This window comes from Melopsittacus undulatus, chromosome 3, assembly GCF_012275295.1.
Source record: "Melopsittacus undulatus isolate bMelUnd1 chromosome 3, bMelUnd1.mat.Z, whole genome shotgun sequence".
NCBI lineage: Eukaryota > Metazoa > Chordata > Aves > Psittaciformes > Psittaculidae > Melopsittacus > Melopsittacus undulatus.
The window spans coordinates 55,246,261-55,268,464 of NC_047529.1; positions in this window are offsets into that span (position 1 = coordinate 55,246,261).

A 22,204-nucleotide genomic window follows, 5' to 3' on the forward strand; every position below is an offset into this window, starting at 1 on the left:
GTTGTGTTTGTAGTCCAAGGATACATGTACAAGGATCAATGGTACTGTGAATGACAAAGCCATAGGGCAATCTCTTACTCCTCTAAAGTTGCTGAACGAGTTTAAGCACGAGTCTTGAGTTTATAGCTGTAGCCAACCCATTAAATTACCTGATTTTGCGAAGGTGTTGAACACCTGCTCTTCCCAGTGAAGTATGTGGGACTGATTTAGAATTAGCCAGGTTCTTTGACATACTGGTGAGACAGATATAGGCTGCTGCAATGCAAGTGAGTTTAGGTTTTGGACCCATTGCTAGTACAATACTCAGGGAGGACTTGATCACTTCTGAGCAAGGCAATGCCTCTATACAGTTAAATATAGTTTAATACAGTTTCTATATAGAATGTAGTTTCAAAGCTTTTCGTGTTAAACTCATATTTTAAATTCACACATGCACAGATGTGATCTGATCAGAAAGTTCTGCTACAGGTATGAAAACGTGCCCATTTTTAAGGATCCCTTTCTACAGCTGCAACTCTGATGTGACAAAGAAATGATTTATTGATCCAGAAAAGCCTATGAATCAATTTGGGTGCATTCATGCTGAAAATATTTTCAGGGAATGGTTTTTCTCTTTTCATTAAAAGTTATGTGTTTGGAAGTACATTTTGAAATAGAAGCTGCATATGTAAGCTGCATTTTCATCATGAAAAAGGCTCCCTGGAGCTGCACCTGATGAAGTGAGCAACAAGCTTTGGATTCAAATTCCCTGTGTGACAGAGATGCATGAGAATGGAAGCAAGTCTAACTGCACTTGGCTTCGGGTCAGGGAGTGGTGGAGATCAAGGTTTGGTTTTGATCTTTTTGTTTTCCTCAAAACTGTCTGAAAAGAATTATTTTAAACCTGAGGGCAAGCAGTTACTTTCCAAATTATCACCTGAAGGTAACGAGAAGCATGTCAAGGTTGGGTTCAAGCTCATTGGAGCTCATTGGACCATAGCAGATAAAACCTAGGAGCAACAAAATGCTTTCAGCTATATTCAAAGCCAACACAATGAGGAATGATCCTACAGCATGTAGGATGTTGTAAACATGCATTTTACAAGAAACAGAAGTTTCTTAGCAACTGAAAAAACATAGATGAAGAAATAGCTCACCAGGTCTAAGGTATATATTCAGCTATGTTTAGAGTGGATATCCTGAAATATTATGGAAAGCTCTCCGCAAAGTTCACAAGGTTTTTCTGTAGAGTTGAAGCAGGTGTGGGGTTTGGATGTTCCATAATTTTAAAATCTATTCTGCTATGGAAGGTATTACCCTGATTCAGGGGTAGCGGAAGGGCTTGTATTTATATTCTTCAGAAATTGTAGCCTGCTTGCTCCTGAGGAGAGTGATTTGATACCAGGTAATTTGAAGTCCTGATATGAAATGAAGAAAATGTGATTTAGAAAGACAACATCAATAAATGGAGGTTCAGAGGGCTAAGGAATAATTCATTTTTTTTTTTTGCTGTTTGCATCACTTTAACCTCATTGTAGATGAAGAAACAGTTGCATGGGGAAAACGTTAGGAAGAATGGGCAGCAGTGAAGCCTTTATACTCCTATGTAGTTTGTGAAACCTGCTGGTGGATCTGAGCAGTTGGAGCCTGTCTTTGACTCTGGAGTCTGGTTCTTATAGCAGGAGCAATTTTGGGTTTTTTAGCTCTATTCAGAAAATTGGAGTGCTAATAATACATGTCAGCTCTGAGTCCTATTTATCTGTGTAGAACTTCCACTTATCCATTTTCCAGTATACTAAACTATGCAGTAGCTCTCCAAAAGGCATTATTAAAAAAGCAGACATTGTACTAGGCAGTGTACTTCTTTAGTATATTTACTGAAAAATCAAAGAGGCTGAATGCTCTGGGGTTTTCAGGGATACTTCACCAAAGATTCTGCTAGCTACAGCACAGGGCTAAAGCACTCTGTTAAGAATGCACATTTGCAGCCAAGCAGCAACTTAAAATTGAGTCCCAGTAGCTATGCAACTGATGGTTTGCCTACAGTTTGTGGTTTTTATCTGTTGAGAGAGTGCCTCTTTGTAGAAATTATCAAAATAGACACATTTCGATTGAAACAAAGGCCTCTGGGGACCATGTTCAGTCCCTGGTCTGAGTTCAGGCAGGATTCTGGTAGAGCCTTGCACTGATAGTTGTCCTTGGGTCAGTGCCCATAAGGCTTTGCACGGGACAGAAATCACTGCATTGATAGGCTGTAATTTTGTGAGACATTTTTCTTTTTTTTTCCTTTCTGTTTTCAAAACCGAAACTTAATTTAACATCTTTTTGTTTTGTGTTGCTGACATCCAGCTTGCTGAGAGTAATGCCTTTTGGACAAAGCAGAGGGAGGAAGGGAAATAATTTTTCAGTGCTTTAGTGTGAGAGACTTATGAAGCTGTAAATAAGTTTGTTATATTAACTGATTTCAGTGGTTCTGTAATAGATTGTATGTTAAAGTCAAAGGAGGCAGCTTAGATAGTGAAGAAAGGAAAGAGAGTTCAGTTCCTGAATGAGTTAATGTTAGTGTCATGTGGGGCAAGAAAGTTACTTAAGCCTAATCTTTTGAGGTAGCCTGTATTGATTTTAGAATATGCATCTATCCTTTGTCACTCTCTTCTAAAAACTTTAAAAAGAGATAGAGACATTTAAAATTTCAGGAATATGTATATATATATGTTTTTATGTATGATAATATATATATTATACAATAAATAGGAAAGAAATGTATAACTTGTGTTCTTAAATGAATTTTGTTGGGAATAATATTGCATGCTTCTGTCATAGCTAATGAAAAAAGACCTGCTGTAAGGCTATACAGAAAACAGCAGAAAAATATAATTAGCAAATTAAAACACTATATGATGATGCAGAAAATCTTGTCAATTATTAAAACCAGTGTTTTCCTTAAATTAGAAGAATTTATATAGAAAACATAATCTTTATCTTTGACTATATGTGCCTCTTCCACAAAGGTCTGATTCACCACCTTTAGACAAGACCTTCCTGCTTCTTGTCCTCAGCTTAATGTTTTGGAAATTAATGAATTTTTAATGCAGTGCAGAAACTGATAGCAAATGAGCACCCATAGTTAGAAGGGTTTTCTCAAATGGTTCTTTTCAAATGCTCATTACAGTCAAAGTCAAGCTACACATTTGTAAAAATAGGATTATATTTCACTGATTAAGATGTACTGTGTAAGAAAAGGAACAACAGATCCTTTTTTGCTTTTAAAATGCCTTCCTCTTTTATGCAGCAGATGGTGCTAGATTGTGAATATATGTCAATTTGATTTATTTATAGTCTGAAGAATATATGGTGAAAGACATGGCATGTACAATGTTCAAATAGACTACATAGCAAAGTGATCATCATAAACTCATCTGTTTTGGCACAGTCTTCTGTGGTGTGCAAGCTTTTCCTGATGTCTCCTCTGCGCCCTTCCAAGACTTTCAGAATTGCTTCTGTCGTTCTTCTGAAAGATGCCAAAACTAACAAGGAATTGAGTGACAGAATTAGTCAGTTCTAAAGAATATGTACAGCAGTGTTAACGGGAGTTTACACAAAATTCACTTCTCTTGTACTAAGGCCTCTATCAGCAGCATCCCAAAAGCACAGTAATTTTCCTGATCCAAGTATGTTTGTCAGCACTGATGGACTTTGCTTTGGCAGGTACAGCCATGCTCTAAAAAGACAAGCCAGATTCCAGCTGCCTATAAATCACCTCTACCCTTTTGGCATGTGACAGGGTCCTTTCTAGAGTGGACTCTGGAGTGAACTTGTCTGCTCTATGCTGGCTGTATGGTATGTTTCCACAAAAAAAGAGGTATTTGGGCATCCGCGGAATGTTGCATGTTTAGACCTGCACTCAGAGTGCCCCTCAATAGGTTTTTAGGCTCACCTAAAGTGCCTGTGTGCAGCCTGGCACCTAAAGTTGCTAGAGGTAGAAATGTTGCGAAAGTGACAGCTCTACATAACTATCAAAGCATAGGATGCCACATGGCTTCTAACATTATTCTTCCCATGTGTTCTGCCCACATCCAGCATGAGACATTGTTAGAGTACAGTCAGCTTTAGTCACATCACCTGTACCTCAGCATAATTGAATTTGTTGGCTGAAGCGTTACTCAAGAAGTTGAAGGAGCATGTCTGACTCTTGAGGAATTACAGTGGACATTTGGTGAGTAGGTAAGTTTTTGGAGCTCTTTTGAAAATTCCAGGTGCAATAGTTTTCAAAATGGGCTGATTTGTCCCTTGATATTAAGAACCTTTGTTACAGTCTGGAAAGGCATAGGTCAAGAGAGGTGCTCATTTGCCTTATCCAAGACCTAGAGAATGAAGGAGGTGGTGTCACTGCAGCCTTTACAAAGGCTTTTTATGGAACGGGATCCTTCATCAGGTATTGATTAGATACCCAACAGAGAAAAAAAGGCTTCTCAAACATGGAGGAAAACTAGGATATATTTGCAAAGACACTACCAAATATCACCCCAGAAGGCATGTCCTGCAACCTGTGCTTTTTTCTGGTGGTCAGTGCATTGGTTAATTATGAAGAATTATTATTATTATTAAATGATTGAAGACTAGTGGGTATTCTAAAAGAGTGACAGAATAGTTTAATCCTATCAAAGAAGTGGTTACTAAATCAGCTGCAGGAAACTGAATCACAGAAATCCACTTAGTGTCAGTACATCCAGGTGTTGTTAAAATTCCTCAGAAGTGAAGCCTCAATCACAACAATGGCATAATTATTTAGTGACTCCACAGGTGGTGAAAACAATAAGAACAGTCCTGAGACTCGGATCACCTGAGTCTTTCTCTCAGAAAGACAATTAAAGTGTTATCTGAATTCATATCTTATTAAGGGTTTTAAATATCATTCAGTGTGAGTGTTTATGAAGAAATTTCTTGTATTTTAGCTTTCCACATACAGTTCATACTGCTTTTTTTTCTTCAAGGTCTTGTGAAAATTAGCTCCCATCTGTGTTTCTTTTTCCATCTTCTAGCCCATTTCTTGTCTGTCTTGCTTGGCTAAAACTGCCCCTTTTTCTACTCCCCACCACCAGTTTCTTTTCTGGAAATCTGTTTTTTTTTTCTATTAAATTTTGCAAGTTGCTAGTTAAAAGCCTTATGGGACCATAAATGTGTTGTTTTCCCTAATGGAGAAGACTACAGTGTAAAAAGAGAGAAATCACACAATAATTATGTGCCAGTTCTGTGTGCTCTGTATGGACCTTGCCTGTATTGGACTCTTCAGCTTTTCTAAACATTGTTTAAACAATTTTTAAACACTATTTGTACAAAATTATTATTTACTTATAAGAATTACACTGCAACCATGACTTCAATAAGCACACTTTGGTCATAATTTGGTTTTCTCAGATGCCTTAAAAATTAGCCTACTCAGAAAGATGTCTCAAGTGTGCACAATAATGGAGATTTTTATGCCTGTGTTAGCATAAGAATGTACACATAAACACCAGAATGGTTATATGAGGTGCTTTATTGCAGCGCTGGGAAACCAGGGGCACTCGCCCAAATCTGGCTTCGACCTCGTCACATCGCGCTCGCAATTTATACATCAAAAGTTTCGCAATTAATGCATATTTAACCTAAATTGTTACCTTAACTAATACATATGCATCAGGGATTGCCTCATCAGTCTATTACGACATCAGCCTCTTCTGCGCTTGCGCAGCCCCCCTCTGGTGGTTGTCCTGATGAAGTAAGGAGTCTTCCTCAGATGAAGTAAGAAGTCTTCCTCGCTTTGTCCTTTTCGACCTGTCTGTTCTTTGGACAGGCCCCAACCATTATGTGCATGCCAGCATTCTCTTGTTTTCACGTGGCTGCCTCTGGTCAATCTGTATGTTCTGCTTAGATAAGGTTTTACAATACTTTCTTAAATCCACCCATGCCTAAATTACAACTAAGGTGCAGAACAGCAAAGTTACAACTAAGGTACAAAATGATTAACTAAGGTACAGAACAGCAAAATTACAGTGTATAAAGGCCTTCTATTGATTTACAAACTTTCAAATATAATTATTTTTAACATAAAATTTTACCCTTTTTCTAACACCTGAATGATTTATTTTCAGTTCTGCTCTTGTGTAGCTCCAAACTTTGCTTTACACCCATTCCTGCTCCTCCCTGTAAGACATGCCCATTCCCTGTAGACTGACGTAGAAAGTAGAGCCCAAAGACCTTAGGAGAAGTTTGAGGAAAAACACTGTTTCAGGGGTTTTGTACAAGAGGACAGCTTGGATGAAGTTGTTCTGTTTTTTCTTGGCTGCCTAGGCAATTAGTCATCAGTTTTAATGGCTCAGAAGGAGAGATCTGGGTTTTGTAGGATCTGTTTCCTTTGAGAGACATCTCCTGACATTGCCATCTTTCCTCAATATCCTGCCTTCAGTTCAGTGATTAAGCCTGATGCTCCCTGTAAGTGGCTGACTTCAGGGTGTTTGAGACAGATCACTCCCAATGAAACGAGTTAGATAATCATAGGGTGCTAAGAGGGTGTTAAGAGGGCCTGCTCTTTACCCATGATCTCTTGGAGTAGGAATTATAGTATCAGACAGCAGTAGAGGTTTCTGGCATAAATAAAATACGTCTTATTTGTTGACATGTGTCTTGTTTCTTGAATCAGTGCCCTAGGGAAAGGACCTTAACTTCAGGATTCAACCGAACATGCACTAATCAGAGAAGGCCCCTGATTCCCCACCAGCCTTGGCCATGTCCCTGGGTAACAGTGAGCACTACTGATGCTGAGCCAGGCTCAAGGGCTCCCTGCGGGGAAAGGGAACCCAGGCTTGAGGAATACATGCTGGGAGATGACAAACGAACACCATGAGATGTGACAGTATGCCGCATCCCTGCAGGAGCCTCCTATGTTGGGATGAGCCTGTCCTACAGAGCAGATGTTTGCTGCTCTGTACATTTTGTCAATAATTCAAAGCATGGCAAAAGCACAGAAAAGGCTGATAACCCACTGAACCATCCTGTTTCCAACAGTCCTCTTTGCTAGTCCTGGGTTTGTAACAAAAGGTAATGAAACTTCTGTTATGAAGGCTATGAAGGTACAGGCACATGGTACAGCAATGACTAAGGAAAGCCCAGGAGAAGGAGGCTTGCCAAGTGTGCAGTAAGACCTCACAGGACAGGTGAGACATTTTCAGTGGAGTATGGATGTGACTGTGAGTCTCCAAAAGCACCATGCAGTGTGGATGGAAAATAACAGAATCACAGAATGGCTTGGGTTTGAAGAGATCTTAAAGATCATCTGGTTCCAACCACCTGCCATGGATAAGGACACCTTCCACTAGACCAGGTTGCTCAAAACCCTGTCTAACCTGCCCTTGAACACTGCCAGGGATGGGGCAGCCACAGCTTCTCTGGGCAGCCTGTACCAGGGCCTCACCACCCTTATAGTAAGTATTTTTTTTCCTAATATATTTAGGAATAATAATATATATAGAATAATTCTACCTTCTTTCAGCTTCAAGTCATTCCCTTTTGTCCTATCACTACATGGCCCTGTGAAAAGTTCGTCTTCAGATTTCTTGTTGGCTCCCTTAAGGTATTCGAAAGGTGATAGAAGGTCTGCTATAAGAAAAAGATAATTTAATCCCAGGTGAGCTCTCAGGAGCATCTCAGATTAACAACCTTATAACAAAATTAATGTGACCAACAGGATTTAACATCTAGTATACTTTCAGCCTGCAAATAAGTGCTCCATTTCCCAAAACTCTTACAAATGTTATCTTTTTGAGATTTTATTTTACCTTACCACAGTAAGGAGTGATTTATTGACTTCTCCGCTATCTCAGTTTTATCTCTGTGTTCAACATGTCTATATCATGTACAGACAGACTTTCACCTTAACATCAGATACTTAGTTCATTCACAAGATACCGAATTTTGCAATTTTCAGACTGCTCAGGGTAACTTTTTCCCTGCCTTTGCCTTTCAGTTCCCTGTACTATTATTTATAATCCCTTTAAAACTTACAGACTGGTTCTGCAACCTTTAGAAATCCTGATGAGAATCATCTAACAGTTTTTCACTTTTGTGTTTCTGATCTTTATTTTAAATGGATTTTGAGTTATTGTTGCCACAGGCACTACAAAACCACATGCCTGACTCAACAGTCTCAGGTGTGTTAAATGACTAAAAGAAATCACCTGTTCAAGATTTTTTTAAACATGAAATCTTGTCTTTTGGAAGTATCTTTTTTTCTGGGATCCCATATTCTTCGAGTTTCTTTATCACAATCTAATAACTGCATTCTTTCCCTGCTGCACTGTAGGCTATTGAAAGTGTAGCATCTCTGAGCAAACAATAGAAGAATGTTAGAGAAAAAAATAACCCCTTGCACACTGCTAAGTCTGCATGATCAGCTGTTTTTTCTTGTTATTAAATTCTTGCTGCTATTTTTCTTCTGAATTTAATACTTTGTCTTTACCTGTAACCAGGAAATGTTCTCCGGTAGTCAGAAATGAAGGCTGTAATTTGTAACTATCAGGTGAACTCACCCAGAGTAGCAGATTGCCAAGGCTGGCATGAGGGGCTCCCATACTCAGTGTAGCAGTGTTGGGCTATGGGAAGCTGGGTTGGTGTAGTAGCTCAGTGCTGAATGAGGAAATGACCCTCTCAGCCCCAGCATTCACTGTCATCATCTCTCCTGTCCTTCCTCTGTCCAGAAGGAGAAGCAGGCCTGGTCCTTCATGGTTTGTTCCCTGGCTCTCCCATCCCAACTCCTTTCACAGCAGGAAGAGCCTAGGTCTGGGTCTTGTTTTTGGTGGGGAGAAATTCAGCTGTTTTTTGCCATAACAAACTATGGGATCATTCAGGAGGCCATGCAGCCCAATCTCCTGCTCACAAAAGGGTCATTGCAGGATTGTTCAGGCCAGGTTGGTCAGGACGTGGGAGACTTTGTAAATGCAGTGGATCTGCAGATGATCATAGCTAAAAGAATGAGAACAGAATGTCTTGTGCAGTTGTTTATTTTGACAGTAATTTATTATTAGCAAGGCATCTGACATCATCTCCTACAATATTCTCATTGAAAAACAGATGAAAAATGAAATAGATAAAAGGAAAACCTCCTGAACTGATGGTCGCAAAAGGTTGTGATCAGCAATTGGCAGTCCAGCTGGAGGCCGGCCACTACTGGTGTGCCCTAGAGGTCAATACTGGGGTCAGTGATGCTCATCAGTGAACTAGACGATGAGACAGAGTGCACCTTCAGCAAGTTTGCAGATGATACAAAACTCAGAGGAATGCTTACAGATCAGATAGTTATGCTGCAGTTCAAAAGGACTTGGCAGATTCAAGAAATGGTTTGAGAGGAGTCTCATGAAGTTAAATGAAATGAAATGCCGAGTCCTGCCACTGGGAAGACATAAATCCATGCACCACTACAAGCTCGAGACCGACTGACTGGAAATCACTGCTACAGGAAACGGCTTGGGAGTCCTGGTGGACAGCAATGGGATCCAGCAATGTGTCCTCACAGCAAAGATGGCCAGCAGTGTCCTGGTCTGGATTAAGCAGAGCATCACCAGCAGGGAGGTGATCCTTCCTCTTTCTCAGCCCTGGTGTGATACATCTGTCATGCTGGGCCTAGGTCTGGGCCCTCCAGTGCAGGAGAGACAGGGGCTTACTGGAAGTGAGTCCAGTGAAGTTCTATGAGGATGATTGAGAAACTGGAGCATCTGGCAAAGGAGTAGAGGCTGAAAGAGCCAGGGCTATTCAACCTAGAGAAGGAAAGGTTCAGGAGGATCTGATCAATATGTACAAAGAAGGCAAAGCCAAGGTCTTTACCTGGTGCTTGATGACAGGACAAGAGGCAATGACCACAAACAGACAGAAAATTGAGTGATCATGCAAAGGTGCACTCTGAACACTCATTGGCCTCTTCAGGAACCTGCTTAGTAAGGTGCCATGGGATATAGCCCTAGAGGGCAGGGGGGCACAAGAGTTTTGGTTGATAGGCTCAGGAATGTTGCATCCCAAGTAGAAGGAAGTGCAGCAGGAGGGCCAGGAGACCTTCTTGGATGGAAGAGGAGCTGCTGAGGAAACTTTGAGGGAAGAAAGAGGATTATAAAAGGTGGAAGCAAGGACAGGTGGCTTGGGAATAATAGAGGGATATTTTCCAGAAAGCTAGGGACCAGGTTAGGAAAGCTAAGGCCCAGTTAGAATTAAACTTGGACATGGACGTGTTGGAACAAGTCCAGAGGAGGGCCACGAGGATGATCAGGGGACTGGAGCACCTCCCATATGAAGACAGGCTGAGAAAGTTGGGGCTGTTCAGCCTGGAGAAGAGAAAGCTGCATGAAGACCTCATAGCAGACTTACGGTATCTGAAGGGGGCCTACAGGAATGCTGGGGAGGGACTCTGTTAGAGAATGTAGTGACAGGACAACGGGTAATGGGTTAAAACTTAAACAGCAGAGGTTTAGGTTGGATATAAGGAGGAAGTTCTTTACTGTGAGGGTAGTGAGGCACTGGAATGGGTTGCCCAGGGAGGTAGTGAATGCTCCATCCCTGGTGGTGTTCAAGGCTAGGTTCGATGAAGCCTTGGGTGACATGGTTTAGTGTGGGGTGTCCCTGCCCATGGCAGGGGGGTTGGAACGAGATGATCTTAAGGTCCTTTCCAACCCTAACTATTCTATGATTCTATGAAATTGTGATTTTTTTTTTCCTACTAATAGACTGAAAAATCCGTAAGACTGATGTCATGGTTTAATTTGGCATGAACTGGTCCTTTGGTTTAGCTGCAGTGGTTATCACAGTGGTTGGAGTGGCTGCAGTATCTGTTGTCGGTGTTGGTGCAGCTGCTGTGCTTGGGGGTTGAGTAGCCCCAGCAGCTGCGTTGTCTTTTGCAGTCAGAGTTTGGATAGCTGCTGTACTTGTCACTAGGGTTGGTGTAGCTGCTGTATTTGGAGTTGATGTAGCTGCTGTACTTGGAGTTGATGTAGCTGCTGTACTTGGAGTCAGAGTAGCTGCATTATCTGTTGCTTTGCCATCAGATCCAGGGACATTTTTTCCCTTTTGAAGGTGCTGGATAGTGTTGAACAGGGCTCTGTAAGCATAGGCCAAGCCCCAGCACTTTGCCATGATTTGTCTCTCTCTGGTATGACCAGGATAACACACCTCATTTAAGTGTTTTACAAGTTTTTCTGGATTTTGCACTTGTTCAGTGGTGAAGTTCCAAAGCACTGGAGGGGCCCACTGGCCTAGATACTTGCCCGTGCAATCCCACACACCCTGCCACTCATGACTGTCCAGACTCAGGGAAAACCTCTTGGTCCTCCTATATCGTTGTCCAACCCCAGACAAGACCCAGACCTGACTCTGCTTAACTTTGGAGATCAGATGAAATTGTCTTGGGTTAATCACTCTCTACATGTGTGCCAACATGGTGATCCCCATCACAATCAGCAGGCAGGTCTCAAGAGTATCCAAAGGCCATTCAAAACCTTCAGAACTCTAAAATGATGCTGTAAATAGTCTTGTGGGGGAGCTGGGAATGTAAGGGTATGTCTCTTTCACAGTCTGACCACCTGAGAAGGGGAAAAAAGATGTGTAATATGCTAAACACTTCTATTATATACCTCTCAAAGTATAAAAGTGGTGACCATACTGGGAACACAAGCCAGATCAGTTTAATGATCAATGAGTCTATTGTATCACAAGTCATTGCCATGAAGTACAGTGAAACAAGTACATTAGCCCAGCCCCCCCTCAGCCGATAAACACTAAACCAGCAAATACCGGCTGTAAGTAAGGTGCAACATGCTGAAACTGTGAGATCAAGAGCAACAACTTTGAGAGCCAATAAATCAGCATTGTGACGAGTGACTATCAGTCCAAAACAATGAATGCTTATCACGCATACAATTAGACACACTCCGGTCAGATCTGTCGTTATCTCAACCCTTTCTGCCCCACGCTGGGGACCACAAAGAACTGTCATGGTTTAAACCCAGCCGGTAACCCAGAACCACTCTGCCACTTGCTCACTCCCCTATTTCTCCCCCCCTTTCTTCCCCTGCTTGTGGAGGGATGAGGAGGAGAATCAAAAGAACGTAACTCCCACGGGTTGAGATAAGAGCAATCCAGTAACTAAGGTATAACACAAACCGCTGTTGCTACCACCAATAATAGTAATGATAAGGGAAATAACAATGGAAGAGAATACAACTGCTCACCATCCACCGACCAATACCCAGTCTGAACGAGCAGTGATCTGGCACTTCCAGGTAACTGCTCACAGTTTATATAGTGGGCATGACATGCTGTGGTATGGAATACCTCTTTGGCTAGCTTGGGTCAGGTGTCCTGTCTCTGCTTCCTCCCAGCTTCCCCTCCTCCCTGGCAGAGCATGAGACTCACAAAGTCCTTGGTCAGAATAAACATTACTGAGCAGCAACTAAAAATATTGGTGTTATCAGCACTGTTCCCAGGCTGAAAGTGTCAAAACCACAGCACTGCACCAGCTACTGAGAAGGAGAAAAATGACTGCTACTGCTGAACCCAGGTCAACTGACTTCTGTGCAGTACAGCAAATACTGGAGACATAGTCATGAGCAACCTTAAGCTGCTACTATGAGTTTGAAAATACAAGATTAAAACTATTCTAATGAATCACTGAGATGTACATGAATTTACACCAAGATTTTTCGTGCCATTACAAATAAATGCCAGTATCACAGAATGTATTCAAACACTACATATAATCACAAGACAAAGAGCAAAGTAACAAAATTATGCTAAACCAGGATGTTTAGCAATAAGCCAGGAAGAAGTAATTTCAATAGTCTGAATCAGTTTAAGGACAGAGCCTATTCCTGTTGTCAGTGGAGATGTGAAAATTTCAAGGAGTCAGGTGAATTATACTGTGTTGAAAAAGTTTGTTTGCTATAATTATTCCCTGTCCATGCATGCTTTTAAAAATGTACAGACCTTGTTTTGAAAATCAGGTGTCTTGCTTACCCCTCATCACTTCTTATCAACAGCTCAGATCCTGTAGCTTCCTGCTGGAAGAGAAACTTCCAGCTTCTATCCCTGGGAGGCAGCCCTCAAGCAGGTAGAAGCACCTGGTGGATCAGAGCATGGGTTGGGGTAGAGGTGACAGAGTTTGATAGATTGCATCAGGTTCACGCAGTGGGTTTCTATTTGCTCTCCCACATTTTGAGTTGTTTTTTTTTTTGTTTGGAGCCTTCTGCTGCTGTTGTGCAAAGTAGCTCAGGACAGCAGGAATCAACACCACAGTCCCAGGGCTCTTGGGAGATGTGAGTTTTTTCACCTTCTGCCAACAGAAAATGTCCTGGAGGACTGGATATTTGCTTCTGCATTTCTTGTGCTTTCTGACTGGTTCTGTTTATAGAAACATTTCCAATAATAAAAAATAATTTGCCTTAATATATATGAAGTTTCTGGTGGGCTGGGTGATGACGTGATCATGCATCCAATTCCAATCCTTCTTCTCTTTCAAAATATAGACAAGTCTTTATCTCAGTTTTGTTCTCTGCATTACTCCCTTCATTCCTCTATATTAGTAATATTTAATATGTATTTCCAGCATCCAAGACATCTGAAATTGCTCACTGTGGTGAGGTATATCATCTAACTTCGCTGTCTAAAAGCTATCTAGGCAGTAGTTCACGGAGATATAATATCTCCTAAGAGATGTGTATTCCTTATTTTTATATTCTTTCATTAAGATGTTGCTTGCTGTTTCTTATACTCAGACATTTCAGACTTGCACTTGTGAATAAGTGCTTGACTAAATGTCATGAATAACATTTATTTCTTGGTGGACTCATAATTTCTGGGAAGGTAGTGACAGCAGGGAGCTGTTTCTGTTCTCTTAGGAATTTCTGTGATCTTTCTACATCTTATTTTAGCTTTGCTGCTGGAGGTCAGCATTTGGTAGACATTTTCTGAACAAATGAGAAGCTGGGAGAAATGGAGAGCTTCAAATAATGTGTCAGATATAATAGAGATAATTTTTTTCTTGATAGTAGAAAGATAGAAATTGATCCTTTTTCAACACTGAAACAAGTTCAGTTTGTGGTTTTCAAGAAAAGATTTTTCTCTGCCACTTGCTTCATTCTATACTGAGCAACCAGTTCTAATATGAAACTTTTAGTATTTGCATCTTTATGATTCTTTCAGAAACACTAGCTCATTTGTTCTTAATAATGTTACTGAAAAATACCAGTAATTATATAATGGCTGTAGAAATCACATTTTAGGTAAATGAAGAGAGAAATGATTTTTTTTCATTATAAGTCTCCAATTTATATGTAATTACCAGTTATAAAAGAACCTTCCTGGTATGCATAATGACCACCTTTTGTCCTTGCATGAAAAGTCGAGGTGTTTTCATTCAAGGTTTTGTTCTCTTCAGCTTATTCCTGGCTGGTTGGGGAGACAGAGGCAGCTGTTTTTATGACAAGTCACACAGCCCTTCCCCAGACTATTGAAAGTATTGGTTTGAAAACCAGCTGGGTGTATTCTTAGTCTGTCAAGCCCAGGCCACAGAAACAAGAATCCTGGGCAAGCTAGTTGAAATGTGCCATTGTTGAAAAGGAGCTGTTCTTGATGTTGTTTTTTAATGTTAATAGAAACTAGCAATTACTAATTACCTGTAAATGCTGTGATTTAAGAGTAATACAATAGAAAACATAGAGACAACGTAAGGAAACATGCACTGCTTTTCCAGTTACTTTCGGCTGTACTGGAGATTTAATGCTCTACCACCTTTTGTGTAAATATATACAGAATTGGAAAAGAAAAAGATGCAGGACTACTCTTGCTATCTAAGTTGTTACAATTATTAACCTTAAGCTACAGCAGAATTTATAATTAGAATGAAATATACTTTTGTTTTTTTGGACAGAAGGAAAAAGTTTACTGTCTGTGGAGCACCACAGCCACCTTTCTGATAGAAGTGTGCCAGTTAATTGACAGGGGAGGATGATACTTGTGGCCTTCGTATTTTGTTTGGGCTAGAGGATTATTGCTAGAGATGAAAAATGTAGAAAAGAGGTGGTTGCTGTAGATACACAGTCACGAGCTGCACCAAGACTGTAACTATTGTGACAGAAGGAAGATGCTGAACACAAATGTCATAGAGATGAGATCTGGTGCTTGACAACAGTCTGGATGTGCAGTCTCAAGGTAGAAGATCCTCAGACGATTGAACCAGAATGACAGGTAGGTGAGTTCCTGAATAGCAGTCTTCATAGCCTACAGCAATTTTATGCGCTTGACCTGTATCGTGTGAGAATGCTTGGAAACAGCAGTCTCTTTATCATCACTTTTGTGATGGCATGGTATTATAGGTACAGCAAATGATGGTACAAAAAGACACCTGCATCTCTCAGCCTGTCATGAGCCTAACAGCAACTGAGATGAAGTGGCTGCAGAATTTAGTACACGTAAAACTGGAAAAACATCTTTGTGAAGAATGCCCCTTATTCTCCTTAAAAGTATAGGGAACTGAACAGATGTTTTTCATGTTTCACTGTCAATCACAGGTTTGATTGTGGTTCAGCAGAAATATTCTCAAGAAGGAAGACAAGAGGAAAAAACTGTCTTGCTGTAGTGTTATTTTTTCCAGATTTTAAATATCTCGTGTTTTTAATTAAGAGCATGGGTGAGTGGGTAATTCTGAAGCTTGACTTGGCTCTTCTGCTGTTCTCATGAAAATTTCTCCAGGTTTGGGGTCTGAAAGTTGCCCTTAATCTTTGTTTCATGCAGTGTGATATTTGAACAGTAAGCAGTCTGCACAGAGGTAGGTCTGTGCTTCATCAGTGCAGACTTCTTGTGTTACAACTAGCCAGACAAGTAAAATGAGTAAGTGAAAGAAAGTGGAATTTCAGTTGCATAAGCAGCAATAAATTCTGAATGCTGTAATATTGAACATCTGATTCTGGGTCCTGAACTGTCTTTATACAGGTATGGATTTATAGATTTTGAACTTCTGTGTCAAGGCATTTTTCCAAAATATTTAATCTAGTTAGTCCCAGATCTGAAACATTGTGGTCTGGAAGGTAGAATGAAACTTTTTGTGAGCAGTACAGCAGGTGGGTCTGATTCCCCATGGATTTATATGCTCTTCATTTCTCTGAACATCCCTGTGAGCTCAATTCCCTTGCAATAATTTTATTTTCAATCTTATTTCCTAAACTTCTTTATGATGCCTTCTGCATGCCTCCCACATGCCTCTCATCATCCCCCTTTGCACCAAAACCTTTTCTTCAGCAGAGGCAAGTGTCTGTCCAAGGGAAGCTGAGTTCTACTCTGTTTCCCCCTGACTCTCTTGCCTAAAGCTCTGCTGACAGTAGTGAGAGCTGGAGTACAAGCACATACCCAAGTGCAGATACCTCCATGTATGCCTCTTAGTCTGAAGCTGAGTCTTTCCAGCAGCTAAAACAAGCTAACATTAGGGGGAAAGTTAAACCAGTAACCACATGAGTAGAACAATGCTTTCTTGTAACTTTTACCTTTTGCTGCAAAGGCAGTCCCAGTTTCAGAGAGCTTCTTTTAGCTTTTAAGTGGGTTCAGTGATAAAACACAAGTTAGTGCAAGGGCCTTGCATATGCTCAGCAAAGGCATTTTAAAAGAGGCTTATAAAAGTTGAAAAGGGGCTTATAAAAGGTGGAAGCAAGGACATGCAGCCTGGGAAGAATACAGAGATGTTGTCTGGGAAGCTAGGGACCACGTTAGGAAAGCTAAGGCCCAGTTAGAATTAAACTTGGCTAGGAATGTTGGGGATAACAGGAAGGGATTCTATAGGTACGTAGTGAATAAAAGACAGACTAGGGACAACGTGGGCCCTCTCCAGTAGCTATCAGGAGAACTGGCTACCCTGGATTTGGAGAAGGCTGAGGGTCTTAATGACTTATTTGCCTTGATCTTCACTGGCAAAGGCTCTGACCACACCACTCAAGTCTTGGAAGGTGGACGCAGGGACAATGAGAATGAAGAACTTGGGCTCACTGTAAGAGAGGATTTGGTTCAAGACCATCTTAAGGACCTGAGCATGCACAAGTCCACGGGACCTGATGAAATCTGTCCATGGGTTCTGAAGGAGCTGGCAAATGAAGCTGCTAAGCCACTGTCCATCATATTTGAAAAATAATGGCAGTCAGGTGAAGTTCCCAACAACTGGAAAAAGGGAAATATAACCCCCATTTTCAAGAAGGGGAAAATGGATGACCCAGGGAATCACAGACCAGTCAGTCTCACCTCTGTGCCTGGCACAATCTGGGAGCAGATTAACCTGGAAGGCCTGCTAAAGAACATGAAAAACAACAAGGTGCTTGGTGACAGCCAGCATAGCTTCACTAGGGGGAAATCCTGCCTGATCAATTGGGTGGCCTTCTATGATGGGGCTATGGAACTGATGGACAGGGGTAGAGCAGCTGACGTCATCTACCTGGATTTGTGCAAAGTATTTGACACTGTTCCACACGACATCATTGTCTCTAAATTGGAGAGACATCAATTTGATAGGTGGACCACTCAGTGGATAAGAACTGGCTGGATGGTTGCACTCAAAATGTATGGGCAAATGGGCCTGTTATATCAAATATTATAATAAGAATCACTAAATCTTTAACAATCCTACCTAATATCTAATTTAAAATTTCTCTGCTTTTAACAATTATATGTTTTATTTTGTTATTGCTTAAGAAAGCAGACTATTGCAATGATCAGGAGATTTACCAGATGTAATTGCTTCCTAGTGATAATGTGTATTTATCTAACAAGCAGCAGAAATTTCTCCTTTAAAATGAACTACATTTATTATCTTGTTAAGTGTGTAAAGATAATTGTTTGAGGCAACAATGTTTTGCTATGACTGAGCTTCTGAGAGCAAAAATGACTCTCAAGTTCAATTGGAAAAACTCTTAACATTTTCATTTGCTTGGTTCCAAAATTCAGTGTAAACCCAGTCACTTCTAGCCATGGAATAGATAGGATGAGGAAAATTTTATTTCTGAAAAGCATACAATGGTTGGTCTAGGAGGCAGTGGTTGAGTGGGTCACTGTTTGGCTTTTCATAGCCCTGAGGAGTCCAAAAGCCTACCAGTTTCCTAATGGACGCATCACACTGTTGTAATTGGTGGTCCAAACAAGACAGGCTCTCCATTGTGTTTTTCTGTTCTCAGCACTGTCAGCTCCATCTTGCTTACATTTATATTCTTTGCTTTTCGACTACCTGCAAGATACTGAGAAAGCTGCAGAACAGTGTCACACAAAATGTAAAAATGATAACATATAAATGTATATGTTGTCTGCCTACTGTAACAGACTGCTGCCCCACCATCTCAAAGGCTTCATATCTATGTTGCTGCGTATGAAAGAGGAAGCCCTATCCTGAAGGAATCTGCAGGTGTTGTCACCATAGCCTGTAATGACCTTTGGTGCTGAATGTGAGTGGGAAACATGACAACTTCTTTATTCCACTCTGAAGTCTTTGGAGATGGGACAGAAATATTTGGCTATCACCAAACACCAGAACATAAGACATCTAAACAGGGTTAAAATAGTACCTTTTTTTAATCCCACAGAGACACTTGTATTGTTGACCATCAATAGTGAGTGAATGGTGAGTTTAATATAGAGTAACTCACGCTAAAGACTACAGGTAAATGACTGTCCTATTTGTGATAAACAGCTTGCTACTGAATATTCTGGAGTTGTTCCAAGGACATCTTTTCATAGGAGAAGCAGATGTAGATGAAGTTTTGTACAATTTAGGCTGTATTTTTAATAAAACATTTAATTAGCAGGCATGAACACAGCCAGACACTTGAAATGGCACTAAAACAATTATTTGATATTGAACAGCACACACATTCAACTTGTAAATGCAGTCACACTGAAAAGCTCAAAAATACCAACAAATTATGGTGTGTTTAAAAGAGAAGTTTTAATTTTCTTCCAAGGTTTTTTCTTACAGAAGTTGAAAGCTGGGGAAAAAAAAGTTAAAATGAACACAAAAAGCCCCCATAATACAAGGAAAAAGAAAAGATTGTTTCTTTAAATTCCAAGAGCTTATTAATGCTTCTTTCAGAGACAAGAAGAATTGTGACCCATATTCTAAATGCCCTATTGAACTGCTGTGCTCTTACCTGGAAAAGTTTGCTCACATCCTTATGAGAAAGTAGGACTCTGGATCACCTTGTTAAAAATTTGAATACAACAAAAGAGCCTAAATACTGAAAGTGAGAGGCTGGTGAAAAAAAAAACAAGGAAACTCAGCTTTACAGTAATGTTTGCAAGTGATTGAGTGCTTAGAGCTGGTTCCAACAGAGGGTTGTAAAAACAGTTGCTAGCTTTTCTGTGCTATTTCTTGCATTAAGAGTACCTGAATGATTAAGACATGTCCCAAAAAGTCTTGATGCTTTGGGATAAAGCTCAAAATGTCCTTTGTAGATACTTGTTGGTAGTGCTCTGAGGTGTATCATTCTGGGTGATTTGGGGCATGCATAATTCAGAACTGACTGCATTACCTAAAAGTATTTACTTCACTGTTTCCTATCATCTATCAACCACCATTTCGTCATTTTTTGTCTGGAGCACTCATATCCACAGACCCTTTACAGATATCATTCCTCAGAAGGATGCTGATGACAACATACAGGTGACTACATTAAAAATATCAGAAACCTACTCCCACAGAATTAAAGTTTTTCCAAAACATGCTGAAAAATTCGTAATTTGCAGCTGAGATCCCAGGTGACATTGTGAGGGCCTTACGTCTGCTCTGGAAAAGCTTTTTGTTTCAGCAAATTTAAGAGCATCAGTTAACCTTAAAGAATACCTCTGGATAAGTAAGTTGGATTTCTAACTGTGCCACCTGTTTACAACTTAAAACCTACCCTTTCCTTCAGTCATACATTCCTAGTAATCTCATATCAACATCCATGGGATTTCTATAGAAAGTCTCTTACACAGTTACAGCCTGTACTGTGAGAAGACTATGTTAGTTAGCTAGAATAGTTAGGGTTGGAAAAGACCTTAAGAACATCTAGTTCCAACCCCCCTGCCTCACACTAAACTATGTAGCCCAAGGCTCTGTCCAACATGGCTTTGAACACTGCCAGGGATGGAGCATTTACAGCTTCTTTGGGCAGCCTGTTCCAGTGCCTATATCCTGAAATATATTTTCTCAACGCTTTCTCTGTTATTGGCACATTTCTTAATCTCACCAGACTTGTAATTAAGAACAAACTCTTTGCAAATCAATAAGTAGTGAATGAATCTGTCCGTGACACAACTGCGTGATTCAAACCAAGAAATACATGTGTACAAGATTTCCATAACTAGAATGGTAAATGTATCTCACAAGAGAATCACCAGAATACAGGAGTGCATCGCTCATAAAACATTCCATTCCAATATGCAAAATACTTTTACAGAAATTAATCATAACATATAGGAATATAGAAAGCTGAGAAACAAACAAGTTGTTGAGGGAATATTTTCATGAAACAGGAGTTGCAACTTTGACATTTTAGTCCTGATTTTCAAGGAAGACCTATAGAATTCCTTCAAAACACAAGCCTGGAAAAAGAAAAGTCTTCTGGCTTCTGGACATCAAAGACATAATAAAATAAAGAATTATAGGATAAATTAATACTGTAATTTAGAGAGTTGGAAAGAATTAAAGAGCTGGAAAGAATGATGGCTATTGGTGTCCATGAAACACAGAGAGCAAAGACTGCTTGGGAACATTTTGTCTAAGTTTCAAGTAGTCCTTTTTAACCAGTTAGTCAAGTAAACAGGCAATGGGAGTTGTTACCTGTGGAGGAAGGTGGGGATGTTATCAAGAGGAAAGAAAATGAACTCAATAGCTTCTGTGTGATAGCCTCATGGAAATGGAAGTAGATAGTTATTTGCCACTTGTACGTAAGATTAGTGTTAGGCAGCTTATAGGTCAGATTATAAATGCTCTATAAAACATTACTCTTTGCTGTTATCTTTTTAAATAACCATACAATAGAAAGAGGAAACAAAAAGAAATAATCCCATTTACCCCACCTAATAATTGATTGATATTTTAGACCAATTAAATGATATAATTTGTATAATAGGTAGTAGAGATGAAAAGTGGAGATAAAAACAAATAAGGAGAGCAGGATCTTCAATTTCAGCTACATATTTTTAAAAACTGCTAGTAAGCTGTGCTTTCCAGGTTCTGCTTTTATAATGTGCACATACACCACCATAGACTGGTTGTAGCCATGCACAGAAGGGGTGGTGGGAGTCATCAGCCCTGAATCACAGCATGGAGGAGGGCACAGCAGTGCCTGTGTGAAACTGCACAGCGTGGGATTTTCAAAACAAAGCACTCATGTGGCAAAATAAAGGATTTCGAAGAGAATAGTTCATGCACATCTTATAGTGAGAAATTAGCATATGTAGTACCATTTTCACATTCAAGCCATGGGTTTTAGAAAAAGCCAATTATTGGCAGCACCTGCTTTGGATAGCCATTTTGTTTCAGCTGGCCAAGAGGTCATGCAAATGAGTCAGAAAACTTATGATTTCCTTTATGCAGCCCAGCCCAACAAGATGGTAGTTGCCTGCTGGCTAAGGTGAGGGATGAAGCAGAACAGTTTTGGAGAGGTCACTGGGAATGCTTGGGAGAGCAGTGAGTAGGGGAATGAGGAAGTGACAGTTTGATCTGCTGAGCCTGGACAAGTCAGGCTCAGCACCTGTCAGGACTGCGTGTTCACTTGCAGATGGAGAGAACAATGCCCCACTCAGTCTCCAGTGAGGATTCTTCTTCCACACCTCTTATTTGTTAATTTGGAATATAGCTGTACCAGGAGGTTATGAAGCTTAGTTCCAGACACTGTCAAAACACTGCTACATAAGTCTGACCTTTGGTTTTATCTTCCTTAATCTCACTTAGGATGTTTTCTCACTTTCAGGCTGCTTATTACTTACAACAGAGTAGGTTGATACCATGTAGATGCTGTCCCTGAAATGGTGCCTTCTGCTGACTTCACCAAGAGTGGGGCTGCTTATCAAAAGTGACATTTGCATGTATCCTTATTTTCAGTTCCACAGCATCTGAACTCTGAATAAGCCTTAGTTGTTTTCATTTGAGCAAGAATGTTTCAGCACAGAAAATTCAGTTTGTGTCAGTCAAGACACG